Source organism: Carettochelys insculpta, chromosome 2 (genome assembly GCF_033958435.1).
Source record: "Carettochelys insculpta isolate YL-2023 chromosome 2, ASM3395843v1, whole genome shotgun sequence".
NCBI lineage: Eukaryota > Metazoa > Chordata > Testudines > Carettochelyidae > Carettochelys > Carettochelys insculpta.
The window spans coordinates 199,345,402-199,368,238 of NC_134138.1; positions in this window are offsets into that span (position 1 = coordinate 199,345,402).

A 22,837-nucleotide genomic window follows, 5' to 3' on the forward strand; every position below is an offset into this window, starting at 1 on the left:
CTGAGCTGCTGCCAAACCCCACTGACTTCAGTAGGTTTTCATCCTCTTTCGCCTGCCTCCATCCACCTCTGCCAGTCCTGTAAAGCTTGGATTATGTTCAGCCCAAGTACGAGTATCAGCCAGAGTATTATTACAAGAGGTCTCACAGGGGACTTAGGCCACTATTTGTTCTCATTCTCAGGGCTTCTTTATACTACCAGGAAGATCGACCTGGTCAGGATAGATCTTCTGAAGTTCGATTTCGTGCATCTGATAAAGAAACATGAAACTGATCTGTCTGGGGTCAGAAGTTGAGCCCTGTACTCCACCCTATTGTGAGGAATAAGGGAGGTCACTACTCCTGTTGACCTTCCTTACTGAAGATAGTCTGGTAAGTCAATTTCTGATGTGAAGATTCTAGCTACACAATTGCTGAAGCTAGAATTGTGTATCTGAAATTGACTTAGTCCCCTAATATGGACATAGCCATACACTTATCCTAATGAGAACAGAACTTGGCTGTCTATTGGCAAGGAAAAGCCCAGAAACAAGCTAGTTGAAATCCTTCTTTCTCTGGGAATGAAGTACAACACGTATTTAAAATTTGGCCTCAACTGACCAAGAAGTCCACGTTCTTCCTGAGCCACACCTCTTGTTTCCTAGGTGAGCTTCACTTCATTTAAAAGCATTAACTTCTGTAACCAAAATATGAAACACATACATGAAAATAAAACCAGGAATCCACACACCTTGCTCCCAGGTGGCTCTATCTGCCCTTACTCTCCAGGATCACTACATTCTTCTTGTGAAATAATATTGAACAGCCTCTGATTTGTGAAAAAATAACTTTATCACTTTTTTTTGCACAACTTTTGTGCAAGGTTTATGGTGTAATCTCCACAGCCCTGCGTGAGGCCATGGATTAGGGCATAAGCACACTGCAGCAGCATTATGGCCATCTTCTCTGCGAATACATGGTAGGGGGCAGGGTGTTTGGCCTTCCCCACCCAACACAGCAATAGCTGGATCATACTAAGGCCCACTTCCTGCATGTTATCTTAACATCTTGAGTTCTTAATTCCATGGTCTGAATTCCAGATGTCACTATATTATAGTCAGCATAACACAGATGGAGAGGATGACTGAATTCAAATTCACTTGCCAAGCAGAAGACTTATTTGAAAATTAAAGTAAATTACTAAAGCCAGTCTCTCGAAAACAAATCTTTAGTAATTTTTTTAATGACCCACTTAGCAAAACCTAAGATCCATGGTCTCTGTTCCTGTAAATGCACTGTATACTAGCACGCATCACTTCATGCCAATTTAACAAGGCTGAAGAGTGGTTGTGGTCAAGAGCCCTGACCCCTTTTGAATCGCTGGGGCACAGGGCAACTGCCCCCTTTCCTTCCTCCCTCACTCCCCGACCATGTTGGCACCTGTTCACCTATTAGGTCCTGAACCAAACTCTGCTTTCTGAGGCTGCAGATTAAATTTAGGGCAATTTCACTGACATCAAGGGAGTGGCATCAGTTTTACACAAGCACAAGATGCTAATCAGAGTGCTGCAAAACTGATACACGTCTGAGGAATATTTGTTGAAGATTCTGATATCCCCAAGTTTTGTTTATCGTGTCATTATGATAGGGTTTGAAAAATTCGTCCCTTGCTCTTTATAGCAGACAGGACACTTGTGAAAAAATAAGAAGATAAGAGTTGTTCTGTTCCCATTGCTTATTCTACTCCAGCCGACACAGGTCTTTCTTTGTGACAACACAACTGCTTTTCAGGATGGGCTGCCCAACAAGCGTGCATCGTGGTTGATGATACTCCGTACGGAGTCTAGTGCAGAATTGTCAGTGGTAACGACACAGTAACAAGTAGGGTTGTGTGGTCAGAGGGGGGCTAATTTCTTACTGAGGTGAGTTGTCTCAGAGTATTAGTGGTCACCTACCACCCCATCCCGGACCCATGTAGGAAATCATGGAACCAAAATCCAGACTCGATAGGAACTCCATCCTGAAATAGGTCTGTCCTGAGCTCTGCTGCTGTGGGGCTGATATGCTCATCACACTTTAGGGCATGGAAGGGGTGTGTCAATGCCCCCAGCCTATTTTAAAGGGGTATCCCACATCTTGGGGCCACGCAACTTGATGGAGCCAATAAAATAGTCCTTTCAGTCAGGGACCCAGAGCCAATAGAGTAGCTCTTGCAGTCAGGGCCATGCAGCCCAATGTCCAGACCTAATAGCATAGGCCAGGCTGGGTCCTGGTATGGGAACTCAGGTCCTTCCTCTGTACCAGAGCCTAACTCAGGGTCCTGTCAGTGGCAGAGAAGCAGCCCGGGAGCTGGAGGCAGCACAACAGAGAGTAGAGCTAGAACTGCAGCATGCTTGAGCTGCGTGTGGTGAGCAGCTGGGGAAAGCAAAGGGGACCCTGGCTAGAGGACCACCACAGGGGGACTCCACCGGCCAAGAGACCCAGCAGGCCACACTGGGGAGGAGCTGATGCTGGAGTGGAGGGTCTTGCCACCCAGAGCAAGTGTCTGACCTGCAGCATCCCTGCAGCACAGCCAGGGCCAGAGAAGGAGCCTGGGACCCACGAGGAACGGACTCTGACCTGCCCTGACATCCCATAGACACAGTTTGTGAGGTCTTTGTGCCATAGAGCAGGGTAATCTGTTTTTCTTTTAATTTTTCCATATTCCCTTTTTAACAATTGCTGTTTAATAAATTGTGTTTGCTTTGAACTGTACATAATCATCAGTGGGCCAGGGAGGTGTTCAATATGAATAGAGGACCCTGGTGTGGGGCAACCCTAGCCCCCGGCCATCTTTCACACTCAACATCTTCTTTTCAAGCAAGAGTATGAACAAAGCAGCATTATATTTGCGCTTTACACAAAAGGTAGGATGTTTCTGGTGTGGCAGACCTAGCCTCACTCCTTGGCTCCGGGCCTCTGTTTAGTCCACTAACCCCACAGCCAGATCTTTTGCTTCTCTCCTCTCACTCTCTGCCCTCTCTTCTATCACCTCTTCTATCACTCTCCTCTCCTCCTGTCCTACTGGGCAAAGGGGTCTTTTAAAAGCAGGCTTAAGTGGGACCAGCTGGCCCCAGTTGGCCCAGGGCTGCTTCCTCCCCAGCTCTCACACTCTGCTTGTTTGCCAGCCCTGCTTTTCCCTCTTGTTCTCACCCCCTCCCAGCCTTACCTTGTCACACTGGTAATATCTTTTGAGTCTGAAAATAACATTTCTCCAAAGGATTAGAAAAAATGCCATGGTTCCTGAGGGAGGGAAGGGGAGACTCAAGCTGAACCATATGTATATATCCCATGTTCTCCCCATGGACCACCACTATGTAGTGGTAGAGAGTTTTGCATGTTTCAATGACCATGAAAACGATGCTGCCTGGAGCCATTTAATCCCCTAAGGTCACCCACGGCAGAACAGTGAAGGGAAAGATTCCAGATAAAATATGGTCCAAGAATTCCTCAGTGACAAAGCAGATGAAGCATAAGAGAACAGTGGAGGTTGAATTGTTGTGTAATGTTATAACAGCTGTGAAGGCGGATGAAGGCTGCAGCTGATAGAGAGCTTGAAACCAATGGCATGGGCATGATGAGGACTGAAAATCCTTTATCTGTCAAGGGCTGTGTGGTAACTGCGGTGCACTAGGTTCCCCACTCTAAAAGAAATCCTGCATAGGCATCGTCCAGGTTTGGGAAACAACACTTGCACAAGTCCAAAGACCAGTGGTAACTGGTGAGTAGCAATGGGAACAGGACAGTGAGATCTGGAAGTTCCTAGTCACAGACCAGCACGCAGGCAGAGGGTGAATGATTCAGTTGTCTTGCTCAAAGACTATGGCAGGTCAAGCATTTCAGCAGCTTTTGTCATTTTGGAACTTGGAACCCATACCCTGATGGACAACTCAAACAGTGAGCCAAGCAGAGCAACATACAGCCATCATTGCTTATGAACTGAGTCTGTTTAACATTGATACCGCTGCCTTCTCCGTAACTAAAAGACTGACGAAGGATAGGTGAGGGAGGAGAAAGGAGGATGCATCTTCTTCTGGAACGGAAAAATCTTTGGATTAACCTTGATCACATGGAGTTGGCTTTGCTCATAAGAACAAGCTCATAAGGTGCCTCTCTGAGGTACCAGTTGGCATCAATGAGCCTCAATTGGCATCATGACATGCCAACTCAGGCTCACTTAAAAACCAACAGGCAACTATTCTGAGTGCCTATGCACCAAAACTGAATGCTGGTGCTGATGTAAAGGAAGATTTCTGCTCTCATTTAATCCGAGTTCCCCGAAGAAGGTAAGATCATCCTTCTGGGCTATTTAAATGAACTTATCAGGTGAGGCTCAGACCTGTAGAAAGGAACAATTGGGTAAGGAGTTGGTTAAGAGCAGATTTCCATTTGAGCAACTTTTGCCTAGTGTGCCAAACATGAACTTATCATCGTGAACACTCTTTCCCAACAAAACAACAAGTTCAAAACACCTTGGAGACATCCATAGTCAAAGCACTGGCATGTTGACCACGGCATAGTTTGTGCCCGAGATCACAGTGTCATACTTCTTACAAGAGCAATGACAAATGCTAACAATTGCTGGACTGATCAGCGCCTCATTTGATCAACAATGAAAATTAAAATCACCCCTAAGAGGAGGCTGCAAAAGAGCAGGTCAGGCACAGGCTGAAGGTTCAAGATCTGAAGGACCTCATTCAGTGTGACCACTTCCAAGCAGTCTTAGAAGGAAAGCTTCCATCGGAGTTTCCAGAAGAAACTGAGGAACACTGGAGCCAGCTGAAAGCAGAACTCCTCAGTGCCTTTGAGGAAACCATAGGCCACCAAACCAGAAAACGTCAGGACTAGTTTGATGAGAATGATGCTGAAATCGGAAAAGAATGGCTTTTCTTTCTAACCAGTTGTCAGATTGTAGATTTACTGATGGATTCTTTCATGAGATCCCCTTTGCAATAAGAAAATTAGTTCCATCTAATCCAGAGCATAATTTGCCCTGAGTGGGATGTTGTTTAAGGAACATGGAACACCTGTGGAAAAGTAAGGTTTGAGATTTTTGTTGCGCTAAGTAGGACAAACAGCACAAAGTTTAGATTTATTCTGAAAAGCCAACTTCATTTCAGAGCTTGATGTGGTTTCTTTGCCCCCAGTCTTTTCCCTTGTTTGTCTGTACATCAACTTCCTAAGTTAGGGATGACTCAGAGGGAGAGCTCTCTGTACCCTGCTAAGTTGTAAAAACAAAAATTAATTACCCCCAACAGAACAGGATCTTCTGTGAAACACAAACCAAGATACTCTCATCCCCCAACTAGACTGAACCCCACCCGCCACAGCAACACACTCAGACGTAGCTGGCCTTGCATGGTTATTTGGGCCAAGTGGTGGAGCTTGTTGCAGAGCAAAGGGCTCCAAAGGGAGCTTGCTTTCTCCCATAAAAGCCTCTCTTCTTCTGCTCAGCATGGGCAGTCAGTGAAACTTCCCCTGGGGTGTGGGGGGAGGGGTAGCTCCTTGTCCCACCTCTTCTACCCACAGACCTGCCTATAACCCTCCTGTGCTCTGGACCAGGTCCCACCCTTACTGACTCACCATTCAGCTATTCACTCCCCACCTATGAAGTTCCCCCTCCTCTCACCTTCTGCTGATTCACCTCCTGTTTACCTCCTCACCCGTTGCCTGGTCACTTCCCCTGCAACCACCATGCTGCCGGCTCAGAGCTCACCTCCTCACCTTGCTGCTACCCTCCCATCCCCAGTCCCTCCCATTGTAGTGCTTTAAGGTGAAAACGCATCCCCAAGGAAATGGAGAGGCAAGAGCTATAGATCAGTTGCCGGATGGATTCTCCTCTGAGTGGCAGGGATTTCAGCCTATACTCCAGAGAGATGAAAAACCTGCCTATCTGAGACACAACCGAAACCTAATTTCTCCTCTTCAAAAAGTTTCACTGGCAACCTGCATTGAGCAGTAGTTTAACAACCTTCCCTACACAGAAATCTCTGCCAGCCTCATTTATTTAAACTGAGTGCAAATAAGATGGCTAGATCAAGAAATAAACTCACAGGCTATGTCAATTCCTCCATGAGGGAGGTTGGTCCATCAAATTTGGGTTATATAGCCAAATACTGAAACAAAGCCAGGGTCAGCCAGCCGGATCTGTTCGACCACTTTCCCCTCTCCACCCCACACACTTGGTAGTATTCTCTCCAGTACATTTTTGACCTCATTAAAATTAATGGGATTGCTATAATTTACTTTGTAGTACTTCTATGGCCCCATTACACAGTAACATGCCTCTTAATCCAGGCATATGTGACTTGTTTAGGTTTCCACATTCTTTTTAATTCAGAACATTTTAACTTGTTCTCATCCAGCTGGTGGAGGCTTGTCAGCAAGTTGACTATAGTTCTAACTCTTCACTATGCAGCATCCTTCTCTCCAGAGAAAGATGCTTCACAAGTTCATTGGTCTTAGTCATAGTTGAATGAATATTTGAATTTGGGTTCACAAGGCAATATTGGCATAGGCCTGGTCTATACACACACACACTCTTGAAGAAGCTAAACTTCTCTGGGTTTAAACCTAAAGCTGGGTCTATACTACAAAGTTCTGTCTACAGAACTCACTGTCAGCAGAGTTTTGCCAAGAGAACCTCTGTCTACAGAACATGTCCACACCTAGTAGGGGCTCCCCCCTGTCCATGCCCTCTGTTGACAGAGAGCAGCCAGACTGCCCAGCCCTCTGGCAACAGAACAGCCAACTGGAAGCTCTGCAAACAGGAGCTGCCCAGTGAACTGGAAGCCTTCTCTGTCGACAGAGAGCCTCCAGAGTGTCTACACTATATTTCTGTCGACAGAATCTGTCCACAGAGGCACCAGACCTCAATCTTTCAAGATGTAACTCTGTTGGGAAACAGGCGGCATTCCACTGACAGAGTCTAGACAAAATGCAGTGGTAGCTTGGGTGCTCCCTAGTTTTGTTGACAGAAGGTCTCTTCTGTTGACAAAACTTTGTAGTGTAGACACAGCTTAAGTGTTTGGATGGGTTCTTTTTAATGGCATTACTTCTGCCTTTGGTCAAGCCCTTGTATGACATAACCTACAAAAGTTTCATCTTTCAAATATGCTTTTTACTCCAGTGTGAATTTAAGTTTACGTCATATATTGTCCTTACATGAGGCTAACATGCTTTTGTCCACAGTGCCACTAGGGCCTTTGCTGCCTTCATAAACAGTTGCCTGGATGCTTAGCGTGTCAACTGCTAAAGATTTTAACATCTTGCCTATAGTAACTTTAAAGGCCTAAGGCCCTGGCATTTCTCATTGAATGAGATGAGCAGGGTACAGCTGTGTATGCCATCTGCTTGAGATAGAGCAGTGATTCTCAACCTGTGGTCCACAAACCCCTGTGGGTTCAAAGACTATTGAAGATTTCCAAAGGGCTTTACACCTCCATTAAAATGTACGTCTCCAAAATTGGGAATTGAGAACTACTGCTTTAGTGCACCAGGAATGATTGTTTCCATCACAATTGTCTGAAAGAGCCCTAAGGATGTCTGGACCTATCAGGATAACATTTTCCTCACAGGAGCAACATGGTTCTTCTAGATACAGCAGCACTAATTACAAAACCCATCTTTCAGAGATCATGGTTTTTCTACCCACCAACCATGGGAATAGCAATTCTGATTGACACCGGATGATGATCTGGGGAGACTAATGTGCTTGCGTGTAGAAAAAATTTTGGGTTGAAACCCTTTTCTCTGTGCTGCCCCATTGCAAACCAACAACCATCCTGCACAAACTTCAGCATAGCTGAGATCACCAAAACTCTCCTTATGGGAGCATCTAAAGGCCAAGCACCCACTATGCTAGGCTCTATGCAAACATAAAAGCAGGGCCTGCTCAGAAGATCTTGCTGTTTCCCCTTGCGCCAGAAATTCAACTTGCCTGAATCTAACAATAAAGTTTCCTTGTTGAGTGCTTCTGGGTACCAAACTGCCTCAGTGAGGCATAGAGGATTCCTGCTGAACTACAGCTGTCACATCTAGGTTGTTCATTACAGGTGGTTCAGAACCAGATGAATCAAGGTCCCTGCTTCAGGAAGTCTGGTCCCTGCTGCATGTGCAGTGGAGGGTTCATGGTCGTCTAAGTTCAAACATTTGTCTTCTGGGCTAGTGTAGGACTTCATGGCTGCGTCTACACGTGCACGCTACTTCGAAGTAGCGGCACCAACTTCGAAATAGCGCCCGTCACGTCTACACGCGTCGGGCGCTATTTCGAAGTTAACTTCGACGTTAGGCGGCGAGACGTCGAAGTCGCTAACCTCATGAGGAGATAGGAATAGCGCCCTACTTCGACGTTCAACGTCGAAGTAGGGACAGTGTAGACGATCCACGTCCCGCAACGTCGAAATTGCCGGGTCCTCCATGGCGGCCATCAGCTGGGGGGTTGAGAGACGCTCTCTCCAGCCCCTCAGCTCACTGGTGGCCGCGTGGAGTGGCCCCTTAAAGGTCCCCTCCCCCGCCCTGACTGCAGGAGGCTGAGGCAACGTGCAGGCTCCTGCCTGCACCCACGGCGAGCCTGCACAGCCCTCAGCCCCTGACACCAGCCATGGCTGCCCAGCAGCTCCCCCAGCGCCCCCAGGGGACCCCCCCCAAGGGCAGCCAGACCAGCCAGGGCAGCCAGAGGGCCACGCAGTCTGGGAAGCGGCAGCGGGGCCCCTCTTGGACGGAGGCCGAGATGCAGGACCTGCTGGGGCTCTGGAGCAAGGAGGAGGTGCTCCAGGTAATGGGGAGCAAGAGGCGGAATGCAGATGCATTCGCTCGGCTGGCCGACGGCCTGGCTGCCCGGGGTCACCCTGCCCGCACTCCTGACCACGTTCGCAGTAAGGTCAAGGAGCTGCGGCAGGGTTACGCCCGGGCCCGGGATGCGGCCAGCTGATCTGGGGCCGCCCCCGTCACTTGCCCCTTTTACAGGGAGCTCAGGGACATCCTGGGCTCCCGGCACACCTCCTCCCCTCCAGCCACCCTTGACACCTCGGCTGACGAGCCCGAGCAGGCCCTGCAGCCAGACTCCGCCCCGGAGGCAAGCCCCGCACCCCGGGGGCCCCCCCCGGAGGCCATCCCCGGGACATCGCGGCAGGAGGAGGAGGAGGAGGAGGAGGGGGGCTCCTCCTCTGCAGAATCCAGCCTGCAGATCCTCCTCCTGCCATCCCGGAGCAGCAGCAGGGCCTCCGACCCCCGGGGATCTCCGGACCGTGGGAGCGGACCCACAGGTAGGTACCCCTCTCTGGTGGACACCCCGGGGCTTGAGGGGCGGGGGGAACAGAGATGTGTCCAGGGCCCCCCACACGCTCACATGGCCATGGCCCCAAGGACACCAGGGCCATGGCCCTCACAGCACTGCAGCCATCAGCCCCTGCCCCCCGCCACCCTGCATGACAGTGCCATGCCCCATCCCCGGGGCAGGGGGGAGCGGAACCTCGAGGGGCCCCCGGGCGGAGGGGGTGGGACACCCCGCAGCAGCAGCAGCATGTGATGGAGTGGGGGGAGTGCCAAAGGGAGACTCAGGCTACATATGAGCCACCAGAGCCAAGGAACTCCCAGGGCCAAAGGAGGATCCTGGCGCTACAGCTGGCAGGTGACACCTCTGCCCTGAGCAAACAGGAGGGAGGAGCCGAGCTGGCTTGGAATTGGGGGGCGAGGGCGGGGGCCACAGGTAGAGGCTAGGGGAAGGGAGAGCTGGTAGGCAGCCAGCCAGAGGAGGGGGAAAGCTGCATCCCAGAGGGGCCCCCCTTGGGGTCTTCTCCCCACGACGGGTTGGAAGGACTGTCTCTTCCGACAGCTGGTGCTGTCACTCCTGCCAGAAACTGGCCATTTCTGGCCTAAGAAAGCTCTCCTGCTCTGAGACCCTGCAGGGTGAAGTGAGAGTAGCTCCCACCAGGGGACGGGGTGCAGTGCAGGGGGACCCCTGAACCCCATCCATCACAGCAGCATCTCCCGGGGACGGGGATGGGGAACCTGCAGCACAGGGCGGGGGGGACCAAGGCCACGGCTTTGGGCCCACACTAACGCCTGTCTCCATTCTTCTTTCTCCCCTCCTCTCCTGTGTCCTGCACCTGCACCTGCACCATCCGAAGGACCGGAAGAGAGCGCCGGCGAGGCCTCGGTTGTCCCGGAGAGCCCTCCGGGACCCTCGCTCCAGGGCAGCCCCTTGGCCGAGGAACGACCGGCCCCGCGGAGGGCCAGACGGCAGACCCCGCGCCTGCTACCGGCGGCGGCCACGGACCCCCAGCTGCTGGCCATCCTCCGCCGGCAGCTGGAGGTGTCGGAGCAGCACCTCCGGCTGCAGGAGCAGGCGCTGGCCTGGCGCAGGGAGGCATGGGGGGCCTATATGGAGACCATCAACCGGCTGGTTGACTACCTGGCCCCCCCATGCCTCGCCGGCCGAGCCACCGCCCGCCATGCCCGCTCCTGCAGCCCCACCACCAGCTGCTCCAGCCGTCGCCGGGCCGTCTGCTGTCTCCCCACCACCTCCCCGCTAGGGCCACTGCGCCGAGGGACCCCTGGAGCCACCCGAGACTCGCCGGCGCCGCTACCTTCCGGTGGAGCCCACTGCCACCCAGCCGCGGACCAGACTGCAGGCCCGGCGGAGCTCCCGGCCGGGCACACCCAGTGCTGGGCTGTAGGGGCGAGGGGCCCGGGACGTGGCCCCCCCCCCCCTTGTTGGACATAGTTTTTGGTGGACTGGTTTCTGTTGGTGTTGCCCCTGTTTGCCCCGCCCCCCCTCTGTAAATAGTTCGCCCCATTCTCCTCCATGCTTTGCTTTTTTGTTGATGGTGCACACTTTTTTATTTGCTTTGTGGTTGTATTGTTTTATTTGTGCCCATCTTGATTTGCTTGAACGTTTGTCCCTCCTTCTTTTTGGTTTCTGTGTCAGATATTTATTTAAAAAAAAAAAAAAAATTCGTTAACACAAAAAAAACGTTTACGTTCACCCACAAGTTCGTGCTGTCATTTCTCCTGGACAAGGGGGGGGGGGGCGTGGTGGGGTGCTCCATGGTGTTGGCTTTGGGGCAGGAGTGTGGGGGAGGAAGGGGTGGGCAGTAGGGGGCCTGGCCAGAGTTCACCCCGCGGCCTGTTGCTGGAAGTGGGCCCGCAGGGCCTCCCGGACCCGGGTCCCCTCGGGGTCCACCTGCCGACTGGGGGCAGCAGGTGGCTGCACATGTGCCCTGCCGGCCTCGGTGGCCCAGCCCTGAAGAAAGCTCTCCCCCTTGCTCTCCACGAGGTTGTGCAGGGCGCAGCAGGCACCCACAATCTGGGGGATGTTGTTGGGGCTGGCATCCAGGCGGGTCAGGAGACATCGCCAGCGTCCCTTGAGGCGGCCGAATGAGCGCTCCACCACCTGGCGCGCACAGTTCAGGCGCTCGTTGCAGCACTCCTGGCTGGCGGAGAGGTGGCCCGTGTAGGGGCGCATGAGCCACGGCCGGAGGGGGGTAGGCCGCATCCGCGAGGATGCAGAAGGGCATGGTGGTGTCCCCCAGAGGGATCTCCCGCTGGGGGATGTAGGTCCCCGCCTCCAGCCGGCGGCACAGGCCCGAGTTGCGGAACACCCGGGCGTCGTGGGTGCTGCCAGGCCAGCCCACGTAAACGTCCTGGAACCGTCCCCGGCTGCCCACCAAGGCCTGCAGGATGACTGAATGGTAGCCCTTCCGATTGAGGTATCGGCCGTCACTGTGGTCCGGGGCACGGATGGGGATGTGAGTCCCATCCAGAGCCCCGAAGCAGTTGGGGAAGCCCAGGGTGGCAAAGGCGGCGACAGTGGCCTGTGGGTCCCCCAGCCTCACGAGCCTGTGCAGGAGCATGGAGTTGATGGCACGCACGACCTGCAGAGAAAGCACATGGGACAGCCCCAATGAGGGGTGAGCAGGGTGAGCGTGGCCCTGCCCTGCCCTGGCCCCCCTGCCCTGCCCTGCCCTGCCCTGCTCTGCCCTGCCCTGCCCTGCTCTGGCCCCCCTGCCCTGGCCTGCCCTGGCCCCCCTGCCCTGCTCTGCCCTGCCCTGCCCTGCCCTGCCCTGCCCTGCCCTGCTCTGGCCGCCCTGCCCTGGCCTGCCCTGGCCCCCCTGCCCTGGCCTGCCCTGGCCCCCCTGCCCTGCTCTGCCCTGCCCTGCCCTGGCCTGCCCTGGCCCCCCTGCCCTGCTCTGCCCTGCCCTGCCCTGCCCTGCCCTGCCCTGCCCTGCCCTGCTCTGGCCGCCCTGCCCTGGCCCCCCTGCCCTGCCCTGCCCTGCCCTGGCCCCCCTGCCCTGCTCTGCCCTGCCCTGCCCTGCCCTGCCCTGGCCCCCCTGCCCTGCTGTGCTGTGCCCTGCCCTGCCCTGCCCTGGCCCCCCTGCCCTGCTCTGCCCTGCCCTGCCCTGCCCTGGCCCCCCTGCCCTGCCCTGCCCTGCCCTGCCCTGCTCTGGCCGCCCTGCCCTGGCCCCCCTGCCCTGCTCTGCCCTGCCCTGCCCTGGCCTGGCCTCCCCCTGTGGATTCTCTTACCTCCATGAAGACAGCCCCGACGGTGGCCTTGCTGACACCAAACTGCTGGCCCACGGATCGGTAGCTGTCCGGAGTGGCCAGCTTCCAGACAGCGATGTCGACCCGTTTCTCCACAGGGAGGGCACGCCACATGGCAGTGTCCCGGTGCCTGAGTGTGGGGGTGAGCCACTGGCACAGCTCCAGGAATGTCTGGCGGGTCATCCTGAAGTTCCGGAGCCAGTGGTCATCGTCCCACTCCCCAAGCACCAGCCGCTCCCACCAGTCGGTGCTGGTGGGGTAGCTCCACAGCCGCCGGCGTGTGAGGCGGGGGGTGGAGCGGGGTGCTGCAGGGGTAGGGGCTGAGCCCTGCTGCCCTGGGGGCATCTCCTCCCCTGGGGCAAGAAGGTGCTCAGCTGCCCCCAACATGGCATGAGCCAGGGCAAGCCCTGCTCCTGCCGGGAGGGCTGGGTGGACCTCTAGCTGCTGCTGCTGCTGCTGCTGCTGCTGCTGCTGCTGCTGGGGGTCCATGACTGCGGCGCTCGGGGTCTGTGTGCCTATATGGCTCCTCAGACCACGTGCTGTGCAGGCTGAGTGTATGTGGGAGGGGCCCTTTAAGGGAGCGGCTAGCTGTTGCCCCGGAAGCGCTAGTCCGCCCGTTGACCCTGTCTGCAGCTGTGCCTGGCATCCCTATTTCGATGTGTGCTACTTTGGCGTGTAGATGTTCCCTCGCTGCGCCTATTTTGATGTTGGGCTGAGCAACGTCGAAGTTGAACATCGACGTTGCCAGCCCTGGAGGACGTGTAGATGCTATTCATCGAAATAGACTATTTTGATGTCGCAACATCGAAATAAGCTATTTCGTTGTTGGCTGCACGTGTAGACGTAGCCCATCTCTCTCTCTCTCTCTCTTTCTCTTCCTCTTTACAAGATGGTTGAAGTAAAGGACAACGAAAAACATCATAGTGAGATCTGAGGCATCTCTGCACTCTCAGCTACTCACTTCTCTATCGCATCCCCAGATTAATTTACTCCTCTAAATTTTGGAGATGAAGGGTGGCCTGTTCAGGACAAGAAACCGTTCACAGGTGTGAACGCTGTCTTCGTAGCCAGGCTTGAGCCATTGCTCTTGCCACTGATCATATCAAGAGTCAGGAAAGAAAATTGCTGGGTATGAATCTCTTACACACCACTTCAGAGATCCAACTCCACTGCACCAGAGTCCCTTCACACTCTGCGTAAATTGACACATTACTGGCTGTTTTCCAAATGACAAGCATGATTCCAAGGCCAGATGAAACCACTGTGATTATGTAGGCTGAGGTGGCCATGTGGTGGCCCATGAGGCGCAGGGGACTCTTCCAGTTAAAGCGCAGCCGGCAAAGCCGCTCAGCACCTTCCCCATTCTACATCTGCCAGACTGCGGGGAAAGGGGAAGGAAGGGCTCAAGCCTCCTACCCTGCAGCAGGAGGGTGAGGCCTGGGCCTTCTGCCAGAGACGATTCTTATCTGCTGAAGGGGGGGCACAATTTAAAGGTTCAGCCCCCAACAACTGGAGTCACACCCCCCAGGCAGGCCCCTTACTTCAGCATCCCCTCCCTGTAGCTCCCAGATGTTTGCCTCTTCACACGGAGCTGGGAGCTGTAGGGAGGGGCAACTGCTTCAGCTCTGTGGAGAAATGCAGTAGTAAAAGCAGCAGCTCTTGCAGCTGTTTTCTGCTGTCTCTCCCTATAGCTTCAGCTCCCAGCCTCCCATGCAGAGACAGTGCCTGCCACTGCCACGCGACCAAGCAAGGCCAGCAAACCCTGGCAAAAATCAAGGGAGCTCATGGTCCCACTATGTCTCCCCACAAATAGCACCTCAGGCTTCTCCTCCAGCTTCCGCACATATGCCCCCGCAGGACCAAGGGCCCAGCAGACACACCCCAGCTCTCAGGCTTCTGAGGATTGTTGTATGTGGCTTGAAGGGTCAATAAGTCTGGCCACCCCGATCTAGTCTGGCCTCCTCGAGGGCCTAGGCCAGCCAAAGTAATTCCTCGCGCAGATCTGTGAGAAAAGTGTCCAGTCTGGATTTAAATTGCCAGAATCGAAAAATCCTCCCCAGCCCTTCGGAAAATTGTTCCATTGCTTCATTATTCCTTGGGATAGAAAGTTGGATGGGGCCTTAGGGCCTACCCCCTACAATGTTAAGGGCTGCTTTAATAATGGTTTCTCACTTTCTTAAAGGTATGTAAATTCAGTCCTGGTATACAGCTACCTCTGCAAGCGTTACATTTTTAAACACAAGTGCATGGACTGACTTTAATCTCGAAAAAAGTTGCACACAGTGATCTTCACTCAGGGTTTGTTGAACTGAATTCTCCTGCTACATCTGTAAGTCATCAGTTTTGTCCTTGTGTACACATGAAATCATACACCAGTGGAACTGTGATTGCCTTGGACCATGGCCTTGATCTACAATGTGATCTAGAACATGTACACTGTACTTGTAGCATTCGTTTCTGGTACCACCATAAATCATCTCTCAGTTTCAGCACTTTGACCAACTCCTGAGGTTTTGGTTGACTGCACAAGGTGTGATGAATTTCTGAACGGATTTCAATGATCTTTCTGGAAACTGACAATTGATTTATAACAGATGAAGCTGAATAATCCAGTCAATTGCGGTTGAACCACATAGGTGACGTATCCCTTGAGCGTATCCCTTGAGCTCATGTTTGTTGCATTTGGAGTTATGAAAGTTTTGATTTTGAATAATTGTGGATTCAAATTCTCTAATTAAATCTTGATTGAATACTGGACCTTGTATAGTCAGTTACTTCCAAGAAGAAGCAATTTTTAAAAAATTCCCCTGCTAAATTTGGGTAGGTAGAGTGCACAAGGTGTGAAGAATTTCTGAAGAGACTTCAATGATCTTTCAATAAACTGACAGCTGACTTATAACGAAAGAAGCTGAAAAATCTAGTCAATCATGAGAACGCAGGAGAATTCAGTTCAAGAAACCCAGAGTCAAGGTCACTGTGCAGAACCTGTCACCATTTTCATTTTCTTGGGATCCTCTTTCTTAGAACTTAAGGCATTCAGACGATCTCCAGTTCGAAACTCGCTCTGTATCAAAGCCGGCAGAGAAATGAGTAGCTTTCATTTGACCAGATGAGTTGAAGTATCCTTGTCATGAGTGGAGTAGTGGGGCCTACTGACCCAGAAGGGGAGGAGCCCTTCCGGGAGCCACTTTGGACTGAGCCTGGTCCCTCTCAGTCACCTGACCAAAAGTCAGGAGGCAGGGCCAGGACCATAAAAGCCCAGCCTCCAGAGGAACCAGAGGGCTGCTCTGGGCTCCCTGCCTGGGAGACTGACAACCTGCAGGAGGCCGCCGACTGGAGCCGACCACCAGGACCTCTGCTGGTCCTGGTACCCCCTTAGAACTGTCCAGACCTAGAAGACCAGACTCACCTCACGGACCAACCAGAGCACCAGCCTCAGCCTGCACCTCGAGTTAGTTTGAGGCAGTGGGACTTACAGGCTGCGGACACCTGGATCCAGCCACCCGGACCCCAGCTGGACCTGGAACCCTGTGAGGCCCCAAGAGCCCAACCCAACACTCAAGTATGCACAGAGGGGGAGAATGGACATGGCCCAGGGGAATTGTGAGAACCACATAAGGACCCGAGGGTCAGCATGTTGCAGTCTGGATACCCCGCTGACCCATGCCACAGACCGTGGTGCTGCGACCAGTGTCCCTGGGGTGGGATGCAGTGGAGCAGGTGGGCCCACATCCCCCCTGATGCCCACTTGCCAGGTGGCAGTCTCCCCTCTCCGCCAGCACAGGCAGAGTGTCTGTTGTGTGCTGCCCCACCCTGAGCTAGGGCCCAGGCCTCCTGAACTGTTGTGTGCTGCCTTGCCAAGAGCTCGGGCCTGGACTCTTTTCTGGAAGCCTTGCATTAATTCCCCCAAACTGGTGCCTCTCACCCACCTGGGCAAGATGGAACCCCCCACCCCGAACTAGTGACTTGGGTGTTGCTGGGGTACTCGTGGCAGTGGGGTGGGATGGCTGCCCACTGACTCGAAAGGGGAGGAGCCCTTCCAGGAGTCCAAACCCTGTTACAGAGGCCTTCTCTCACTCTTGCTGAAACACCCAACTCTTACAAAGTTGGGTAACATATTTTCAGCTTCTAGTTTAACTGAAGAATGCAGTTTTGTGTCAAGCAAAACGACATACTAATTTGTGTTGACTCTGCTGGATAGCTTGGACTGAACTGAAACATTTTAATTTTTTTTCCCCAATAAATGCTGAAATGAGCTGGTGCTGCTGCTGTGCTTATAAAGTTGGTGGCCTCCTGTTTAAGGCACTCAACAGGGATACGAGAGTCTCATCTTCATTTCGTCCTGCCATGGAGAGAGTTTTTTCTGCTTGAATTTCTCACACTGTAGATCAGTAAGTTGTGTTATGCTGAGCTGGGGCTCTCCTGTTGAAGCTTTTTTTATCTGAACTTGAGTCTCCAACATCTTACATGAGTGACCTAACCCATATTTCGTAAAGCCTTGCAACTGTTTTATGAACAAATTCTCCATAACCCTTTTTAGTCATGCTAAGGAGAAGAGAAAAATAACCAGTTTAAGAGGATGGTAATCTCCGATAGTTTCTTAAAGATGGTTTTGCAAAAAGGTATATTTAATTTCTTGGTAAGCACTGTATTAACTGCAGGCATACCAAATATACAAATAGAACTTACTAATAGTAAAGAATGAGTATTTTTTTAATGTCATACTTAAAAGTGAGTCTAATTTGGTGGGGACACCAGTTTCTTTAGATATAATTCCTTAAACTAGTAGCAAGTCTTTCTGTTGTGTCACTGCTACAGCAAGGAATTTTCTTTAAAGTTATTTACGTGAATCCTGTTTATAAACTCTGGTATATCAAGATAATCTAAACAGGCAAACTGAGTGATCTTAACCAAGTCTCATGAAACTGATGAGTATTTAAGTCCTGGTACTTAACAGAAGGCATTCAAGATCCTGTCTGGCACAGGCAAATAAATCAATAGTTAGACTCTTATGTTGAAATGTAATTTTTGTTTTGGTTTGTTTTTTTTTGTTTTCCAACATTACATTGTTTTCCTTCCTGGAATAACTTAACCCACGTGGTGTCTAAGAGCAGAAGCTATTACAACCATATTACAATAGCAGCTCAATATCCCCTACAAATATCACAGAAATAATTTTAAATTTAATTCTTTGGCATTTCTGATTATTTGGATTTCCCCCTGCCTGGAGGCTGAAGAAACAGTGTGTACAGAAGTGTACCCAAAGGAATTGTCTTGGTCCCACCTAGGGGGCAGTGGTGGGTCCTACACCACTGAGCTACGTCCATTGTCATAGGCAAAAATTCTGAGACCACCTGTAGACATCTGATCCAGGGAAGCTATTACTGTGCTTTGTTTACAAGAAACCTGACCTGGTGCCTTCAATCCTTATGTGATCTGGTGGTCTTTGGTGGGGGCGGGGGGGGGAGCTGTCAGAGTTTGCTGCATTAGCTACTTGTGCAAGCCAACATGACGCACACAGGGGCCAAACATGTAGCCATATGACGATCCTCACTGACAGAGCAAGACACCTTTCAGGACACCACACTGGTGACATCTGACGATTGCACCAGCCACTGATATTGTGGTGAGTCTCCAAGGCTGCTTCAGTGGCTCCCTGTGCTCCATGGCACATTATGTTTGCCTCAGAGGCTCGCCATAATCCTCAACATGGTCTCTAGAGACAAAGGTCACACTCTACTGAGTCACTTGCATCATAAGCTAGCAAGGAGGTTGGTGGGAGGACTCCTGGGCTACGTCTACATGTGAAGCCTACATCGAAATAGCTTATCTCGATGTAGCAACATCGAAATAGGCTATTTCGATGAATAACGTCTACACGTCCTCCAGGGCTGGCAACGTCGATGTTCAACTTCGACGTTCCGCAGCACCACATCGAAATAGGCGCTGCGAGGGAACGTCTACATGCCAAAGTAGCACACATCGAAATAGGGATGCCAGGCACAGCTGCAGACAGGGTCACAGGGCGGACTAGCGCTTCCGGGGCAACAGCTAGCCGCACCCTTAAAGGGCCCCTCCCAGACACACTCAGCCTGCACAGCACGTGGTCTGAGGAGCCACAGGCACACAGACCCCGGGCGACGCAGGCATGGACCCCCAGCAGCAGCAGCAGCAGCAGCAGCAGCCAGAGGTCCACCCAGCCCTCCCGGCAGGAGCAGGGCTTGCCCTGATCCATGCCATGCGGGAGGCAGCTGAGCACCTCCTTGCTACACCGGAGGAGGAGCTGCCCCCAGGGCAGCAGGGCTCAACCCCCAACCCTGCAGCACCCCGCCCCCACCCCCGCCTCACAAGCCGGCGGCTGTGGAGCTACCCCACCAGCACCGACTGGTGGGAGCGGCTGGTGCTTGGGGAGTGGGACGACGACCGCTGGCTCAGGAACTTCAGGATGAGCTGGCAGACATTTCTGGAGCTCTGCCAGTGGCTCACCCCCGCACTCAGGCACCAGGACACCGCCATGCGGCGTGCCCTCCCTGTGGAGAAACGGGTCGGCATCGCTGTCTGGAAGCTGGCCACTCCCGACAGCTACCGATCCTTGGGGCAGCAGTTTGGTGTCGGCAAGGCCACCGTCGGGGCTGTCCTCATGGAGGTAAGAGAACCCACGGGGGGAGGGCAGGGCAGGGGAGGGGAGGGGAGGGCGGGGGAGGGGGGCCTGGGCAGAGGAGGGCGGGGGAGGGGAGGGGAGGGGAGGGCGGGGGAGTGCAGGGCAGGGGAAGGGAGGGGAGGGCAGGGCAGGGCCACGCACACCCTGCTCACCCCTCATTGGTGCTGTCCCATGTGCTTTCCCTGCAGGTTGTGTGTGCCATCGATGCCATGCTCCTGCACAGGCTCGTGAGGCTGGGGGACCCAGATGCCACCATCGCGGCCTTTGCCACCCTGGGCTTCCCCAATTGCTTCGGGGCTCTGGATGGGACTCACATCCCCATCCGCGCCCCGCATCACAGTGGAGGGCGCTACATCAATCGCAAGGGCTACCATTCTGTGGTCCTCCAGGCCTTGGTGGACAGCCGGGCCCGTTTCCAGGACATTTATGTGGGCTGGCCTGGCAGCACCCACGACGCCCGGGTTTTCCGGAACTCGGGCCTGTGCCGCCGGCTGGAGGCGGGGACCTACATCCCCCAGTGGGAGATCCCTCTGGGGGACACCACCATGCCCCTCTGCATCATTGCAGATGCGGCATACCCCCTCCGGCCCTGGCTCATGCACCCCTACACGGGCCATCTCTCCGCTAGCCAGGAGTGCTTCAACCAGCGCCTGAACCACGCGCGCCAGGTGGTGGAGCGCTCATTTGGCCGCCTGAAGGGACGCTGGAGATGTCTCCTGACCCGCCTGGATGCGGGCCCCAACAACATCCCCCTGATTGTGGGTGCCTGCTGCGCCCTGCACAATTTGGTGGAGAGCAAGGGGGAGGCCTTTTTCCAGGGCTGGGCTGTGGAGGCCGGCAGGGCCGACGTGCAGCCACCCGCTGCCCTCAGTCGGCAGGTGGACCCCGAAGGGACCCGGGTCCGGGAGGCCCTGCGGGCCCACTTCGATGATGAGGCCGCGGGGTGAACTCTGCCAGGCCCCCCACTGCCCGCCCCTTCCTCCACCACACTCCCTGCCCCAACGCCCACACCATGGAGCACCCAACCGCACCCCCCCCACACTTTTCCTGGACAAATGACAGCACGCACTTGTGGCTGAACTTAAACTGCTTTTTCTTTTAGAACTTTTTTTTTTAACTATAAATAAAACAAGAACAAACTATATACAACATGTGTGGAACCAAAGTAATATGTACAAATAAAACAATAGTAATAAAAAAGTTTGTTCACTAATAAAAAGAAAACCAGGGCTGATAAAGGGGAGAACTATTTACATGGGGGGGGACGGGGCAAATGGGGGGCACAAATTAATAAGTCCCAACTATATACAAGGGGGGGGGCCCACATCCTGGGCCCCTTGCCCCTAAAGTCCGGCACTGGGCGTGGGCGGCTGGGAGCCCCGCCGCGGCCGCAGCCCTGTCCAGGGCTGGCTGGGGGCGGGGCGGACTGGAAGATATGCCCGGCGAGTCTCAGCTGGCTCCAGGGGTCCCTTGGCACTCCGGCCCTCGGCGGTGGGTGGCGGGGCGACGGCGGACGGGACGGCGACGTGCGGAGCAGCTGGTGGTGCGGCGGGTGGAGCAGGCAGGGCTGACGCTGCGGCGGCCGGCGCGGCATGGGGGCCCAGGTAGTCCACCAGGCGGTTGAAAGTCTCCATGTAGGCCCCCCATGCCTCTTGTCACCAGGCCAGCGCCCGCTCCTGCAGGTGCAGGTGCTGCTCCGCGACCTCCAGCTGCCGACGGTGGATGGCCAGCAGCTGGGGGTCCGTCGCCGTCGGCTGGTGGTGGCGCGGGGTCCGCCATCTAGCCCGCCGTGGGGCCGGTCGATCCTCGGCCGAGGGGCTTGCCTGGAGCGATGGCCCCGGAGGGGTCTCCGGGACCACTGATGCCTCGCCGACACTCTCTTCCGGTCCTTCCGATGGTGCAGGTGCGGGACACAGGAGAGGAGGGGGGGAAGAAGAATGGAGACAGGCGTTAGTGTGGGCCCCGAGCCGTGGCCTTTGTCCCCCCAGCCCTGTGCTGCAGGTTCCCCATCCCCGTCCCCGGGAGATGCTGCTGTGATGGATGGGGTTCAGGGGTCCCCCTGCACTGCACCCCATCCCCTGGTGGGAGCAACTCTCACTTCACTCCGCAGGGTCTGACAGGAGAGGTTTCTTAGGCCACAGATGCCCAGTTTCTCCCAAGAGTGACAGCACCAGCTGTCAGAAGAGACAGTCCTTCCAACCCGTCCTCGGGAGAAGACCCCAAGGGGTGCCCCTCTGGGATGCAGCTTTCCCCCTCCTCAGGCTGGCTGCCTTCCAGCTCTCCCTTCCCCTAGCCTCTACCTGTGGCCCCCGCCCTCCCCCACCAATTCAAAGCCAGCTCGGCTCCTCCCTCCTCTTTGTTCAGGGCAGAGGTGTCACATGCCAGCTGTAGCCCCACGATCATCCTTTGCCCCTGGGAGCTATTCCGCTCTTGTTGCTCATATCTAGCCTGAGTCTCCCTTTTGCACTCCCCCCACTCCATCACATGCTGCTGCTGCTGCTGTTGCTGCTGCTGCTGCTGCGGGGTGTCCCACCCCCTCCGCCCGGGGGCCCCTCGAGGTTCCGCTCCCCCCTGCCCCGGGGATGGGGCATGGCACTGTCGTGCGGGGTGGGGTGGGGGGGGCAGGGGCTGATGCACTGCTGTGAGGGACATGGCCCTGCTGTCCTTGGGGCCATGGCCATGTGAGCATGTGGGGAGCCCTGGACACATATCTATTACCCCCCGCCCCTCAAGCCCAAGGGTGTACACCAGAGGGGGGTACATACCTGTCGGTCCACTCCCATGGTCCGGAGATCCCTGGGGGGCGGAGGCCCGGCTGCTGCTCCGGGATGGCAGGAGGAGGATCTGCAGCCCGGATTCTGCGGAGGAGGAGCCCCCCTCCTCCTCCTCCTCCTGCTGCAATGGCCCGGGGGTGGGCTCCGGGGGGGGGCCCCCAGGGTGCAGGGCTTACCTCCGGGGCGGACTCCAGCTGCAGGGCCTGCTGGGGCTCGTCGGCCGAAGTATCAAGGGTGGCCGGAGGGGAGGAGGTGTGCCGGGGGCCCAGGATGTCCCTGAGCTCCCTGTAAAAGGGCCAAGTGACGGGGGCAGCCCCAGATCGGCCGGCCGCATCCCGGGCCCGGGAGTAACCCTGCCGCAGCTCCTTCACCTTACTCCTGACGTGATCAGGAGTGCGGGCAGGGTGACCCCGGGCAGCCAGGCCGTCGGTCAGCCGAGCGAACGCATCCGCGTTCCGCTTCTTGCTCCCCATTACCTGGAGCACCTCCTCCTCGCTCCAGAGCCCCAGCAGGTCCCGCAGCTCGGCCTCCATCCAGGAGGGGCCCCGCTGCCGCTTGCCAGCCTGGCTGCCCACCTGGCTGGGCTGGCTGCCCTGGCTCCCCTTGGGCGGGTCCCCTGGGGGCGCTGGGGGGGCTGCCGGGCGGCCATTGAGGGTCCTGTGGCTGCTGAGGGACGTGCAGGCTGGCCGCGTGTCTGGGCTGCTGCCTGCACGTGCTCTCAGCTTCCTGCACAGGAAGGGAGGGGGAGGGGACCTTTAAGGGGCCGCTCCACGTGGCCACCATTGAGCTGAGGGGCTGCAGAGAGCGTCTCTCTACCCCTCAGCTGATGGCTGCCATGGCGGA